The sequence below is a fragment of the Saccopteryx bilineata genome, chromosome 1, assembly GCF_036850765.1.
Source record: "Saccopteryx bilineata isolate mSacBil1 chromosome 1, mSacBil1_pri_phased_curated, whole genome shotgun sequence".
NCBI classification, from domain to species: domain Eukaryota; kingdom Metazoa; phylum Chordata; class Mammalia; order Chiroptera; family Emballonuridae; genus Saccopteryx; species Saccopteryx bilineata.
In genome coordinates, this window is record NC_089490.1 from 404,380,059 (window position 1) to 404,393,558 (window position 13,500).

At 56.9% G+C, this 13,500-nt stretch overlaps 1 non-coding gene across 1 annotated transcript; it reads right to left on the bottom strand.

The window, feature by feature from the left end:
• Positions 1-380: 380 nt before the first annotated feature.
• LOC136321369 (U1 spliceosomal RNA) lies at positions 381-544 on the bottom strand. The gene has a single exon (XR_010728627.1). It is a non-coding gene; the product is annotated as a U1 spliceosomal RNA (small nuclear RNA).
• Positions 545-13,500: the final 12,956 nt, after the last annotated feature.

The window sequence follows — 13,500 nt, forward strand, 5'->3', positions numbered from 1 at the left end:
TGTGGTTCTTCCTGACGCCTTCCCTCCAACAGCTGATGCATTGGCCACACCCTCCTCCTCCCTGGCGTCCGGGTTGCCGCACGCACCTGGTATTCCCCCTGCTTGCCTAGTGTGGGTTTTGGTGAGACAGATTTACATTCAAATCCCACCTCTGCCACATACCCAGTGCCTGGCATGAGTTCAGTCGCCACTTAAACCTTCCTCTCCCTCATCTTCAAGGATGAGATTAATCACCACTCCTAGAAATGTACAAAGGACAGATGAAATGCCATAAAGACCTTGCTGAATGTCTGAATTCGTCCCAGCAAAGGTTTTTCTCTCTCTCCCTTGCTTCTGCTTTAATCAGTTATTCTTTTTTTTTATTTTTTAAAATATTTTTTCAGGGGAGAGTGCGAATGCAGTCCCCCACTACCACAAATTATGCAGTCGAGTTTCCAACATTTGGGGAAATCGCAGGGGTCAGCACACTCGGAGTGCAATGAGTGAGCCTCACCCTGGGGAAACCATCTTCATGATCATGGTATCTCCCCTGCCAGGTAAGTATAATCACTGTTATTCTTTAGGGGTCCACCACATTTGCTTGGCTTGGACAGAGACCTCTTGCCTGAGATGACCAGAAGGTACAAGACAGGGTTGTAGGCTTGTGATATCGAGTCCAGGGAGCAGTGGGACAGGCACTTCCTCACCTAAAGTCCTTGGTTCACATCCCAGCTGTTACAATGACTAGTCGAGGGATGTGGAAGTCATCTAACCTTCCTAAACCTCTTCCACTTGCAATGAAGACAACTGTTCCCCCTCACGGTGTTGTGGCATGAAGCAATGAGAGAATGTACGTGAAATGTTCCTTAGCCCAGTACCTTGCATAGGACAAGTACTCTGTAAATCTTGGCTCATCATCAGTGTCATCACCACCACCATTACCATCATTACCACCATCACCATCATCACCATCATCATCACCACCATTATCACCATCACCATCATCACCACCACCACTACCAAACCATCAACATCACCATCATCACATCATCACCTCATCATCATCATCACCACCATCACCATCATCACCACCATCACCACCGCTACCATCATCACCATCATCACTACCATCACCATTACCATCACCATCATCATCACCATCATCATCATCATCACTACCATCATCATCATCACATCATCACCACCATCATCATCATCACCATCATCATCACTATCACCATCACCATCATCAGCACCATCACCACCATCATCACCATCATCATCACCACCATCATCATCATCATCACATCATCACCACCATCATCACCACCACCATCATCATCATCATCACCATCATCATCACTATCGCCATCATCATCATCATCACCATCATCACCATTATAGTCATCATCACCACCATCACCATCATCACCATCATCACCATCATCATCACCATCATCACCATCACCATCATCATTATAATCTTCATCCTCACAGTCATCATCAATTGACTAAATGTCCCTAGACATAGATTAGTTGTTTTTAGAACTTTGATGATGGTCAAGTAACCTTAACTTTAAAATCAAGGCCTGTAGGTTGAACAAACCAATAAAAACATTACCCCAGTGACTGGTTTATCTGGCCAAGAATAGCAGTTTCGTACCTGTGCTCACCAATGAGTTCCCCTTTTTTGACAACAGCTGCAGGAGGTACAAGGTTATGTCTTGGCCTGCCATGTCCATCTGCAAGGTCGACAGGGGCAGAGGACAGCCTTCAATGATGGGCACGAAGTATGTCATTCCTTCTCCAGACTCGATGACCGTTCCTAGAGAAGAGAGCACCTGGCATCACCATGTAGCGGGCACACCACCCCTCTCCAAGTGTCCAGTTGGCAGGAAGAGATGGTACAGGGGGACCTAATTGGGGGGGAAGGCCAAGGGTCTGAGGAGCAAACCTTCTCCCCCATAGGGAGTGTTCCAGGAGGGAGGACATGTGTGTCAGAGCCGGGGCTGATCATGATGGACAGGAAGTCCACAGACAGTCTTATCCAACTGGACATACAAGCACTAGTGGCATTTACCAATGAGGTCAGAGAGGGAGAATAGTAACACCCTCTTCTGTAAAGCACTGACTGTGCGCCGATGTGGATGCTGGGCCTCTCTGGAAGGCATGGGGATGTCGGAGGGGTCTGAACGCCATGGAAGAGGCAGGGATGGCACTTAGCCAGGGAAACTAGGTCTGTCTGGCTGGTCAGAAGGGTCTGACGTGGTGATGGGACACAGAGCCTCACTCTGTGTGAAACGGCTGGTTCTGGAACTGCCCATAACTGATTAGGGGTGCGGGGGGGGGGGGCGGCTCCTTTCACCGGTTGAGTCTGGCAATCAAAACCTCAAGTTTAAAGAAAGCCAAATGAGTCGAGACGAGCTCCACGTCTAGCTTGGACAGGGAGTGTGCCCTCATCTCCTACCTCGTTCCACCCGGAACACCTGAATGAGAGGACAGCATACAGGGAGCAAACGTGCTCCAGACCCTGGACATCAGGTTACAGAGGAGAGCAGCCCCGAGAGGCAGGCCACGGGCAGGAAGACAGCGGCTGACCACCATCCCTCCCCACCGGGGCACAGAGCTCCTTGGCGCAATATTAGCACATGGAACCCCGCAATGTAGCAAAAGGATGATAGGCCACGCCCGGACGGGCTACATCTCAACAAGGCAGGTTGTTTTAACGTGGGAAAATCAATGTAGTTCACTGTATTAAAAGCACTAAAAGAGAAAACTCCTATCCTTCTATTAAACAGATGCAGAAAACGCACTTGACGAAATTCAGCATCCACTCACCACAACAACACGTTTGCCACCATCGTGATGCGCTCCCTCGCGCTGGAACCGAATGTCTCTGGAAAACCTAGAGCTGGCCCTGAACTCACGGGGGAGACTGAGTGTTTTCCCGCCGAGACCAGGAACCAGCCAGTTCTGTGCCGGAGGGTCTAGCCTGAGCAACCAGGCGAGAAAAAACAACGAGAAGCCAAGTAAAACTATCTATAGACAACATGGTTGCCTAAGTGGAAAACTGTATGAAGTCTACAAAAAACAAACAAACAAACTACCAGCACTATACATGAGCTTGGTTAGGGAACCAGATGCAATATCCACATACAAAATGCAATTCTATTTCCACGCACTAGCAATGAACAGTCTGAAATTGAAATAAAGATATCATTTGCACCAAGATCATATCCACCATATTCCTTGGTTGGAAAACTCAATATTGCTAAGATGTCGGTTCTCCCCAAATTGATGGAGAGATTCGATGCAATGCCAATCAAAACCCCAAGAGGCTTTTTGGGTAGAAATTGACAAACTGGCCTGACCAGGCGGTGGCACAGTGGATAGAGCATTGGACTGGGATGCTGAGGACCCATGTTCAAAACCCCGAGGTCACCAGCTTGAACATGGGCTCATCAGGCTTGAGCATAGGTTCACCAGCCTGAGCATAGGGTCTCCGGCTTGAGCATGGGATCATAGATATGACCCCATGGTTACTAGCTTGAGCCCAAAGGTCGCTGGCTTGAAGACCGAGGTCGCTGGCTTGAGCCCAAGGTGGCTGGCTCAGCTGAAGCCCTGTGGTCAAGGCATGTATGAGAAAGCAGTCAGTGAACAACAAAGTCCTGTGACAAGCTGATGCTTCTCATCTCTCTCCCTTCCTGTCTGTCTGTCTGTCCCGGACTATCCCTCTATCTCTTTCTCTCTCACTAAAAAAAGAGGAGAGAGAGAAACTGACAAAATGATTTCTAAAATGAAAGTGCAAAGAACCTGAATGGCCAAAACATCAAAACAGAGACACTAAAGGTGCAGCACTAACATGACCTTCTCTCAAGACTATAAAGCTACAGTGATCAGGAGACTGTGTCCTGACCACAGGCAGACGGTGTCTGACAGGCAGACGGTGGTCCAGAGACAGAGACCCACACACGCACGGACAACCGCTTTCCCAACACTGCGTCGGCAGCTCAATGAAGAAAGCACGGTCTTTTCAACAGATAACGTGGGAACAATTAGACATGTATATATACAACCCCCGCCCTCACTGGCACCTTACGCCATACAAAAGTGCATTCACAAGGGGTCGCAGAACTACACGTAAAACTGGGGATGGTAACACATTTAGATGAAGATGTGGCGGAGCCCTTTGGATGCCTCACGCTTTTCTCAGACATGACAGACCCCAGAAGCATGGCCCGCGGACAACCAGGCCGACGGGCTGGGCTCACTGAAGAGAAGAGCGTCTGCTCACCAGCCACGCGCGAGAGCCGGAGAAGCGGAGCCAGAGGCTCGGAGCAAGCCGTGCGCGCAGTACGCACCCAACCCCAGACGCACCCTGGACGCAGGGAGAGCTCTGGGAACTCAAAGCTGAACACCTGTGGCAAGAAGCCGGGCGGACCACGCCCACGGACGCTTGGGAAGACGCTCAACCTCACGGGTTGTGAGGGCCACACACCCCGCCCAGCGTGACACCCCGGCGCGTCCCCCAGAATGGCGAGAGTGGACAAGACGGAGTGTGGGCGAGGAGGACGCGGAGGGACAGGGACGCTCATGTGGGGGCCTGCACATTGGCAACAAGCCGGCAGGTGTTTTGTTTTTTTTTTAAAGAGTTAAGAAGCACCTGCCACCCGGCCCAGACGCCTCCCCTCTAGGTACTGACCCGGATGAGCGGGAAGCACGCATCCCTGCAGAGCCCTCTGCGCACCTGCCCACGGCCGCGGTAGTCCTAACAGCCCCAGACTGGACACGACCCCAACGTCCGCTCACAGCTCAGAAGGTGAGCGGAGTCTGGTCCCGTCACGCCGTGAACTAAGACGCAATGAGCAGACGCGAACTGCTGATGGAAGGGCAACACGAAGAATCTCCCCGGATGGTGCAGAGAGGAGAGAGCGTATGCAGGAGTGCATCCGTGTGATCACAATCATACAGAACTCCAGGACACGCCAACTCGTGCCCGGGACGGGCTGGTGGTGGGGGACAGACAGGCCGGTGGTGGGGGACAGACGGGCCGGTGGTGGGGGACAGACAGGTGGACAGGCCGGTGGTGGGGGACGGGCCGGTAGTGGGGGACAGATGGACTGGTGGTGGGGGACAGACGGGCCGGTGGTGGGGGACAGACGAGCCGGTGGTGGGGGACAGATGGACTGGTGGTGGGGGATGGGCCAGACGGGCAGCACTGGGTTGGCAGAGAAACGCCCAGAGGTGACGGAGAGGTTTGTTATCTTGACTGCACTGGGGTGTCATGGTGTGTCCACACGTCAGAACTTATCACACCATAACCCAGAATCACGGGCATGTTCCTGCACGTCAATCACACCTCAGGAAAGCCGTCCAGAAAGGAAATGTGCCTCGAGTGGGGCAAACTGTTTAGGCAGGAGGGTGGGGGGGGGAGGGTGGGGGGGGGAGGGCGGGCAGGGACGTGCTGGTGCTGTTTTCATCTCTGTTGTATCTGCAGGCAGGGCGGGGCAGCTAAGGGAGGGGTGGGCGTGGGCTCCCAGGGCGGGGCTTCCGTGGGGCCACTCACCTGAGGTCAGGCCGGAGGCGTAGAGAGCGAGGACTCCCTGGTTGGCTAAATACAGGGCTGGCACGTTGAAGGTCTCAAACAGGATCTGTGGGGAAGCATTGGGGAGCGCTGGGAGCCAGACCCGCAGGCGGGTGGGTCTGACTTTACCACCTGGGGGGCGCACGAGTCCCACTGGAGGGGGCGGCTGGCCCCCCAACCCCCGAGGGAGATGCAGACAACAGTCGGTCAGGGAACACGGACTCGTCACCCTGGCTCTGTCCTGCTGCTTCCTAGTCTGTACAAGGGGCTCACGCCGTCCCCAGCACCTTCCGGACACTCTCATCGTCCTGTGGACCACGGTGCATCATCACGGATGGGGACGATGCTGAACCCCCATGCCTCTGCGGGGACCCTGCTCTTTCCGCTCGGGGACAGGGAAGGGGGCAGACTTCACGGGAACCCCGACACTGGACTTGGGATGACTTGCTTGTTCCATAACAACAGAAACCACACAAGCTAATGGCTGTGTGTTAACTGCACACCAGACGCTCAGTCCAAACACAGCGTGGTCAGGAGAAATCTCCCGGTGCAGACCGTGTACACGGGGCGGAAGGAACGACAGGAGAGACGCGAGCTTGCTTCTTCTGCCCACGACCCCCTCGGCTGTGTGACCTTGGACCCCGGCCACCCTCCCCCAGCCCACGTGAGAGACCAGGGGACAGGTGAGGGAGCCGTGGCCCAGGTGAGGGAGCCGTGGCCCAGGTGAGGGAGCAGCGGCCCAGGTGGGGGAGCAGCGGCCCAGGTGGGGGAGCAGCGGCCCAGGTGAGGGAGCAGCAGCCCAGGTGGGGGAGCAGCGGCCCAGGTGAGGGAGCAGCGGCCCAGGTGGGGGAGCAGTGGCCCAGGTGGGGGAGCAGTGGCCCAGGTGAGGGAGCAGTGGCCCATGTGAGAGACCAGAGGACAGGTGAGGGAGCAGTGGCCCAGGTGAGGGAGCCACGGCCCAGGTGGGGGAGCAGTGGCCCAGGTGAGGGAGCAGTGGCCCAGGTGAGAGACCAGAGGACAGGTGAGGGAGCAGTGGCCCAGGTGAGGGAGCAGTGGCCCAGGTGGGGGAGCAGCGGCCCAGGTGAGGGAGCAGTGGCCCAGGTGAGGGAGCAGCGGCCCAGGTGAGGGAGCCATGGCCCAGGTGAGGGAGCAGTGGCCCAGGTGAGGGAGCAGCGGCCCAGGTGAGGGAGCCGTGGCCCAGGTGAGGGAGCAGCGGCCCAGGTGAGGGAGCAGTGGCTCAGGTGGGCGCACACAGGGGCTGCGGCACACACACGGGACCCTGGCTCAGTGACGCTGGCTGGGTGAGGAGTGATTCTCCTGCAAGATGGGGACACTGGTCTACAAGGTTCAAGGTTCTCTGGATGACAGGACCCCACACTGGCCCTCGAAGTGAGGAGAGCCGACTTGGTCAGGGGCAGCTCCAAGCCAGAGACGGCTGCTGGGCAGGTGGGTCGCACCCGGAGGTGCTGGAGGTAGGCTCTGTGGTCAACACCGTGGTTTGTGTGAGGGGTAATTCCAGGTGACCACTTGACTAGATGGGGGGGGTCAGGGTGCCAGGTGTTTGGATGACCATTTTTCTGGGAGGGTCTATGCAGGTGTTTCTGGATGGGAGTCACATCTGAGTTGACGATGAGTAAAGCAGATTGCCCTCCCCAGGGAGGGTGGGCCTCATCCGATCAGTTGAAGGTCTGAATAGACCAGAGGTAGTCAACCTTTTTATACCTACCGCCCACTTCTGTATCTCTGTTAGTAGTAACATTTTCTAACCGCCCACTGGTTCCACAGTCATGGTGATTTATAAAGTAGGGAAGTAACTTTACTTGATAAAATTTATAAAGCAAAGTTACAGCAAGTTAAAGCATATAATAATAATTACCAAGGTACTTTATGTTGGATTTTTGCTAAGTTTGGCAGAATAAATCCTTATAAAACAACTTACTATAGTTAAATCTATCTTTTTATTTATACTTTGGTTGCTCCGCTACCGCCCACCATGAAAGCTGGAGCACCCATTTGAACCAGGACATTGCTTTTTCCTGCCGTTGGACTGGAACTGACACCGTTGGACTCCTGGGGCTCCAGCTAACCGACTTACCCTGTGACATGTCCATGTCCACAATAACGTGAGCCAATTCTTTATAACAAACCTCTTTCTACATCTGTATCTCCTAACTGTCCTGCTTCTCCGGAGGACCGTAAGACAGTTTGGGGACAGCACGTCCCCTTGGGGTGAGGGACATCGGGCCTCTCTCCTCTGTCCAGCTCCCTGGGGCCCCGACAGGCGCTTGGCATTCTCAAAGCCGGGACCCGCGGTTTCTGGGCTGTGGGCTTCGTGCCTGGTCCATGTGGGTCCCAGCTGTGGCCCACTTCTGCGGCTCCCTGTCCACGAGTGGAGGAGTTTCCATTGGCCCCTCGGGGCCATTTTAATGAGGCGGCACTTACGCCTGTGCTGTGATTAATGGCTTCCGTTTCTGGGTCATAGCGTGAGCCTCCTGTGTGTGCAGATGGCATCGTGGGCCGGTGAGGCTGCCCTCGGGGCCATTGCTCACTGAGGGAGACACTGCTGGGCTCCAGGACCCCAGCCCAGGTGGCGGACCCTTGCTGCTTGCCTAATTAGCTCATCCAAGTCCTCATTAGGAGAAGCTGGACTGTAGTAACTGGAACGTGGGTGGCCAGCGGCAGCCCCCTCAGCCCCCACGCACCTGGATCCTGTCTGTGCAGGGCGGGGCACCCCCCTTCACCAGCCTGTGCCCTCCTGGGCTCCACCATCCAGTTCAACTCGGCTCAACCCAATCAGCACATGCTGTCAACCCCTTCTTCCTGGGGCCTTAAGTCAGGGCTGGACGTCCAGACAGGACACACAGCTGAGAGGGTGGCCGTGGAGCCAGGCCGTGTGGGTCTGGGCGAGTCTGCAGCCACTTGCCCTGTGACTTTGGCCAAATTACTTACACTCCTGAACCCTCCAATCTCTCCTCTGGTGCCAAGGGGCTGATGACCGTCCTGCCCGGAGAGGGGCTGGAAGGTGACCTGTAGTGATTCACAGCAAACCCCAAGCCCTGCCCGACTGATGGACGAGCCGTCCACGGTGGCCGCCCTTGTCGCCGGAACGTCAAAGGCATCACACTCGCTGGCGTCTTCCTCTCGCTGGGCAAAGACACGGACATCCGAGGGCAGCCTGCTTCGGTCCCCCGCCCGCCCCCGCCCGCCGCCTGGCCTCTTACCTGCAGCACTTTCTCTCTGCTGGACGTGGTGTTTAAGGGGGGTTCTGTGAGCATGAGGGGGTGCTGCTCTGGGGCGACGTGGAGCGCCTGGTAGAAGGAGTGATGCCAGATCTGCTGGGGAGGGGGCAGGGGGGGGGCGTGCCCGTGAGCTCAGCACACCTGCAGTGGGCGGACCGTCTACAGCAGTGGTCCCCAACCCCCGGGCCGCGGACCGGTACCGGTCCGCAGAGAAAGAATAAATAACTTACATTATTTCCGTTTTATTTATATTTAAGTCTGAACGATGTTTTATTTTTAAAAATTGACCAGATTCCCTCTGTTACATCTGTTTAAGATTCACTCTTGACGCTTGTCTCGGTCACGTGATACATTTATCTGTCCCACCCTAAAGGCCAGTCCGTGAAAATATTTTCTGACATTAAACCGGTCCGTGGCCCAAAAAAGGTTGGGGACCGCTGGTCTACACCACCAGCGCTTCCTGGGCAGCCTGTGTGAGGGGAGCGGGCAGGGAAGGCCGAGCTGCTTGGCGCAGGTCACCGAGCCCCCATCTGCGTATGTGACCGTGACAGGACAGGGGTGCAGCCCATCTGAATGACCGTGCGGTCTCCCTGGGGGGAACAGGTCCCAGCCCTGAGATGACCGGTGAGCCCGTGTGGTTCAAGCGAGGGGCGTGGGCATCCCGACAGCACGGGGCTCAGAGCCAGCAGAAAAATCCACCCCACCGCCCACCCGGTGCCGGACGAGCGGCCGGACCCCCGTGAGCCCATTCCTCCTTTGTAAAGCGGAAAGCGCCCGCGACGCCACAGACCATGAGGACTGGAGAGCGTGGCGTTGGCAGAAAGCTCAGCGCATTTGTTTCCTGCAGCCGCACAACGAGGTCCCCCAGCCACCGGCTATGCAACCAGACTGAACTTACTGTGTGTGTGTCCCCCCCCCCCGCGGAGGGAGCCCTGCGACAGGCCCCGCCCACGGGCGCGCGGCCCACCTTCTCCATGTGGTCCCAGCTGGTGACGGTGGCCCGAGAGATGGGATACTGCAGGTTCAGCTTCTCCCGTCTGCTCTGGACCTCGCCTCCGATGAACCAGTCCTGCTTGTCCAGTCCCACCAGCGAGTCCTGGAAAACGCAGGCGGAACAGATCCGCTCTGGAGACGGCTCCCCGGCGCGCCGCCTGCACCACGTGGGCCCACAGGAGCCATGCCAGGGGCCGCGACCTGCCGTCAGGGATGGTCCAGGTCAGAGTGCCGGCCCCTGTGGCCCTTCCAGGACTGTCCACGACTTCCAAATGCCCCTGAGAGGTTTCAGCAACTGACCCGCAGGGTGAGAATGCGCCCAGGGCGACCACTGCCCGGATGCTCGTCTCGCCCACGCTTAGGTGAGGACACGGGGGCGGGTGACCACGGAGGAGGTAGGTCTGCAGTTCCATCTCACGTCTGCTCTTTTTAGGGACATGAACCTAGCTCCCCTGGGATCAGACCACTCACTCTGTCGTTCATAGGCTTTGCCAGCCGGGCCCTGTGTAGATCTGGGCTTGCCTGGAAGCAGACACCGAGACAGGACACAGGCGTGAGAGGAGACGTAGAGCTCGCCGGGCAGGCTAGGGGATACCTCCTGCGCTGCCCCGGTCTGACCTGGGAGCAGGAGAGAGGGCTGGGCTGGGCGTGACCGGGAGCACCCCACCGGCCGCTGAAGGAAGGTTGGGTGGGGACACTGGGGAGTTCTTGAGCGGAAGGCGTTGTGGGAGGGGTCTCGTGTCTCCCCGCAGTGAGTCTGTCTGGGCCTCCCTGACACACGCACTGTTGGTGGCTGAGACAGTCTGGGAAGCATGGCGTGGGTCTGGGAAGGTAGTCTTGGTGCTACCGAGCAGTGCCACTGTGGGGCAAGTGATTCCCAGTCAGGTCACACAGAAGAAGCGCCCATCTCCTTCTCCACCCCTCCCCCTCTCACTTCTCTCTCTCTCTCTTCCTCTCCTATGGCCATGGCTCAGTTGGAGCAAGTTGGCCCTGGCGGCTGAGGATGGCTCCATGGCCTCCACCTCCGGTGCTAATTAGAGCTCTGTTGCTGAGCAATGGAGCAACACCCCAGATAAGCAGAGCATCGCCCCCTAGTGGGCATGCTGGGTGGATCCCAATTGGGGCACATGCAGGAGTCTGTCTCCCTGCCTCCCTTCCTCTCACTTGAAAAAAAAAAAAAAAAAAAAGGCAGGAGAGAAGGTCCTGTAGGCAGGGCATCTGGCCCAGGCCGACCCCTGCTGTCCTGGAGGCGAGTGGCAGCTGCCACTTGGTACCAGTGGGCCACTGTTCATCTTAAAGGGGAAGAGCTATCCTCACGGTCCACACCCCTCTTAAAGGTGAGAAAAGTAAAACGTCCCCGGCCCGGAAGCATGGTTTCCTTCGTACAACTGTGCACTTTTCTAACTTGTCACTGGCCGGCTCCATCTAAGTCCGTGTGGCTCCGGACTTGGGGTGTTGGGTTAGAAATATAAACCCCCACCAGATCCTGCTGTGGGCCGGCCTCCTGCATCTACCAGCCGAATGCCCATGGCTCGGATGCTCTCTGACCCTGACAACCCTGCCTGCTCTGGGCCAGCCCTGTGGGAGGGGGACGGCCACCTCCAGGCCGAGCAGCCCCCAGGGCAGGGTACCCATCACTCACGTTGTGCCGGGGCTTCCCGAGGACGGTCGGAAACATGGCCAGGGGCGCCTCTGCTCCCGAGAACCCCACCTTGCTGAAGCCGGTGCCGTAGTCGCAGACGAGGGGCACGTCCATTGTGCTGCGAGCAACCTGGGCGGGACTGTGGGGGAGACGGGGCAGTGTGTCATGCCACGCACAAGGTGCTCAGCCGGAGACAGGCTCCGCCAGGTGTGGCCCTGCGCTCTGAGCTCACAGGGCTCACAGTGTGTCCCCCACACGGCCATGCAGGTGGCTTCCCATGCCCAGGGCTGGGCCCTCTGCCTGGGGGGCGAGCACCGTCTGCATGCTGTGGCCAGTTTGCTGGAAAGGGTGGGCTTTCTGGGGACCAGTGACACAGGGCCGCCCTGGGGAAGGGACACCGGGGGGCAGCTCCCCAGCTAACACTGTTGCTGGGACACGTTCTCCACCAGTCATGGTGGCCGGTTACCCTCTTCCCTGGGCTCATCTGAAGCGGCCCCTCTCCCAGGTGTGAGGCAGGGGCTTTGGCAGGGCCGGGGAGGAGCCTCCGCAGGAGCCGGTGGTCACAGCCAGGCCAGGCCCCCTTCTCTCCAGCTCCAACACCGCCTCCCGGGGGACTGCACTGGCCCCCCTGGCCTGGCTCGATTCCAGACCCTCCCTCCACCTCCCTTCCAGACGACTGTCCCACGGTTTTGCAAGTTCAGAAAACACGAGAGAACGATCAAGAAGGAAAGCATAATGGCCCGTGTCCCACCCAACGGCCGCCCAGTTATACTTGATTTCAACCTATTTCTGTGCATCATCTTAACGAAATCTTGACCGTGACCAACGCATCAAGTCAAGCGACTGGCATTCTTCTCCAGGTCGAGAAAGACATGGGCTTGTTACAGGAAACAGAGAAAACCCTGGGGAAAAACCAGCCCTCCCAGACCCTGCGAGTCCGGACGGACTCTGCTGGCGGGGTGCCGCCCCCCCCCAGCCCTCCACAACGCCAGCTCGCTTCCTCCCGGCGCCGTGAGCGTCTCTGTGCGGTGCAGCGGGCTTCTCTGGGCTCGCCTTGCACAAGAGACATTGCACACTCCGGTGCGTGCGAAGTAGCCTTTCTTCCGGACACTCTATCAATCACGTGAAACAGTTTCTGGTGCCACCGGCTTGTCAGCAGGCTGTGACTCCTTCCGCTACCCCACCCCACTATGGAACGGCTGTGACTCCTTCCGCTACCCCACCCCACTATGGAACGCTCACAGCTGGTTCTCTGGGGGTTTTGTAAACAACCCTGTGAGGAACCTCCTTGATCACCCAGGTCAGCACTTTGCCATCTACATCTTTATTTATTGTTTTATTTTATGTTTTTAAGTGAGAGAGACCCAGAGAGAGAGAGAGAGAGAGAGGCAGAGAGGCAGAGACAGAGACAGGAAAGGAGAGAGATGAGAAGCATCAATTCTTCGTTGCAGCACCTTAGTTGTTCATTGATTGCTTTCTCATGTGTCTTGACCAGGGGCTCCAGCAGACCGAGTGACCCCTTGCTCAAGCCAGCAACCTTGGGCTTCAAGCCAGTGACCTTGGGGCTGGCAACCCTGCACTCAAGCTGGATGAGTCCACGCTCAAGCTGACGACCTCGGGGTTTTGAACCTGGGTCCTCTGCATCCCAGTCCAATCCTCTATCCACTGCCTGGTCAGGCACCATCTACAGTTTAGAACGACGGGCTGGAAGACTGAAAATTTTTTCTTTTTATTTTCTTTTTGTATTTTTTCCAAAGTTGGAAATGGGGAAACAGAGAGACAGACTCCCGCATGCGCCCCACCGGGATCCACCCGGCATGCCCACCAGGGGGTGATGCTCTGCCCATCTAGGGCATTGCTCCATTGAGGCTGGAGCCATTCTAGCGCCTGAGGCAGAGGCCATGGAGCCATCCTCAGCGCCCGGGCCAACTTTGCTCCAATGGAGCCCTGGCTGCAGGAGGGAAAGAGAGAGACAGAGAGGAAGGAGAGGGGGAGGGGTGGAGAAGCAGATGGGCGCTTCTCCTGTGTGCCCTGAGTGGGAATCGAACCTAGGACTTCTACAT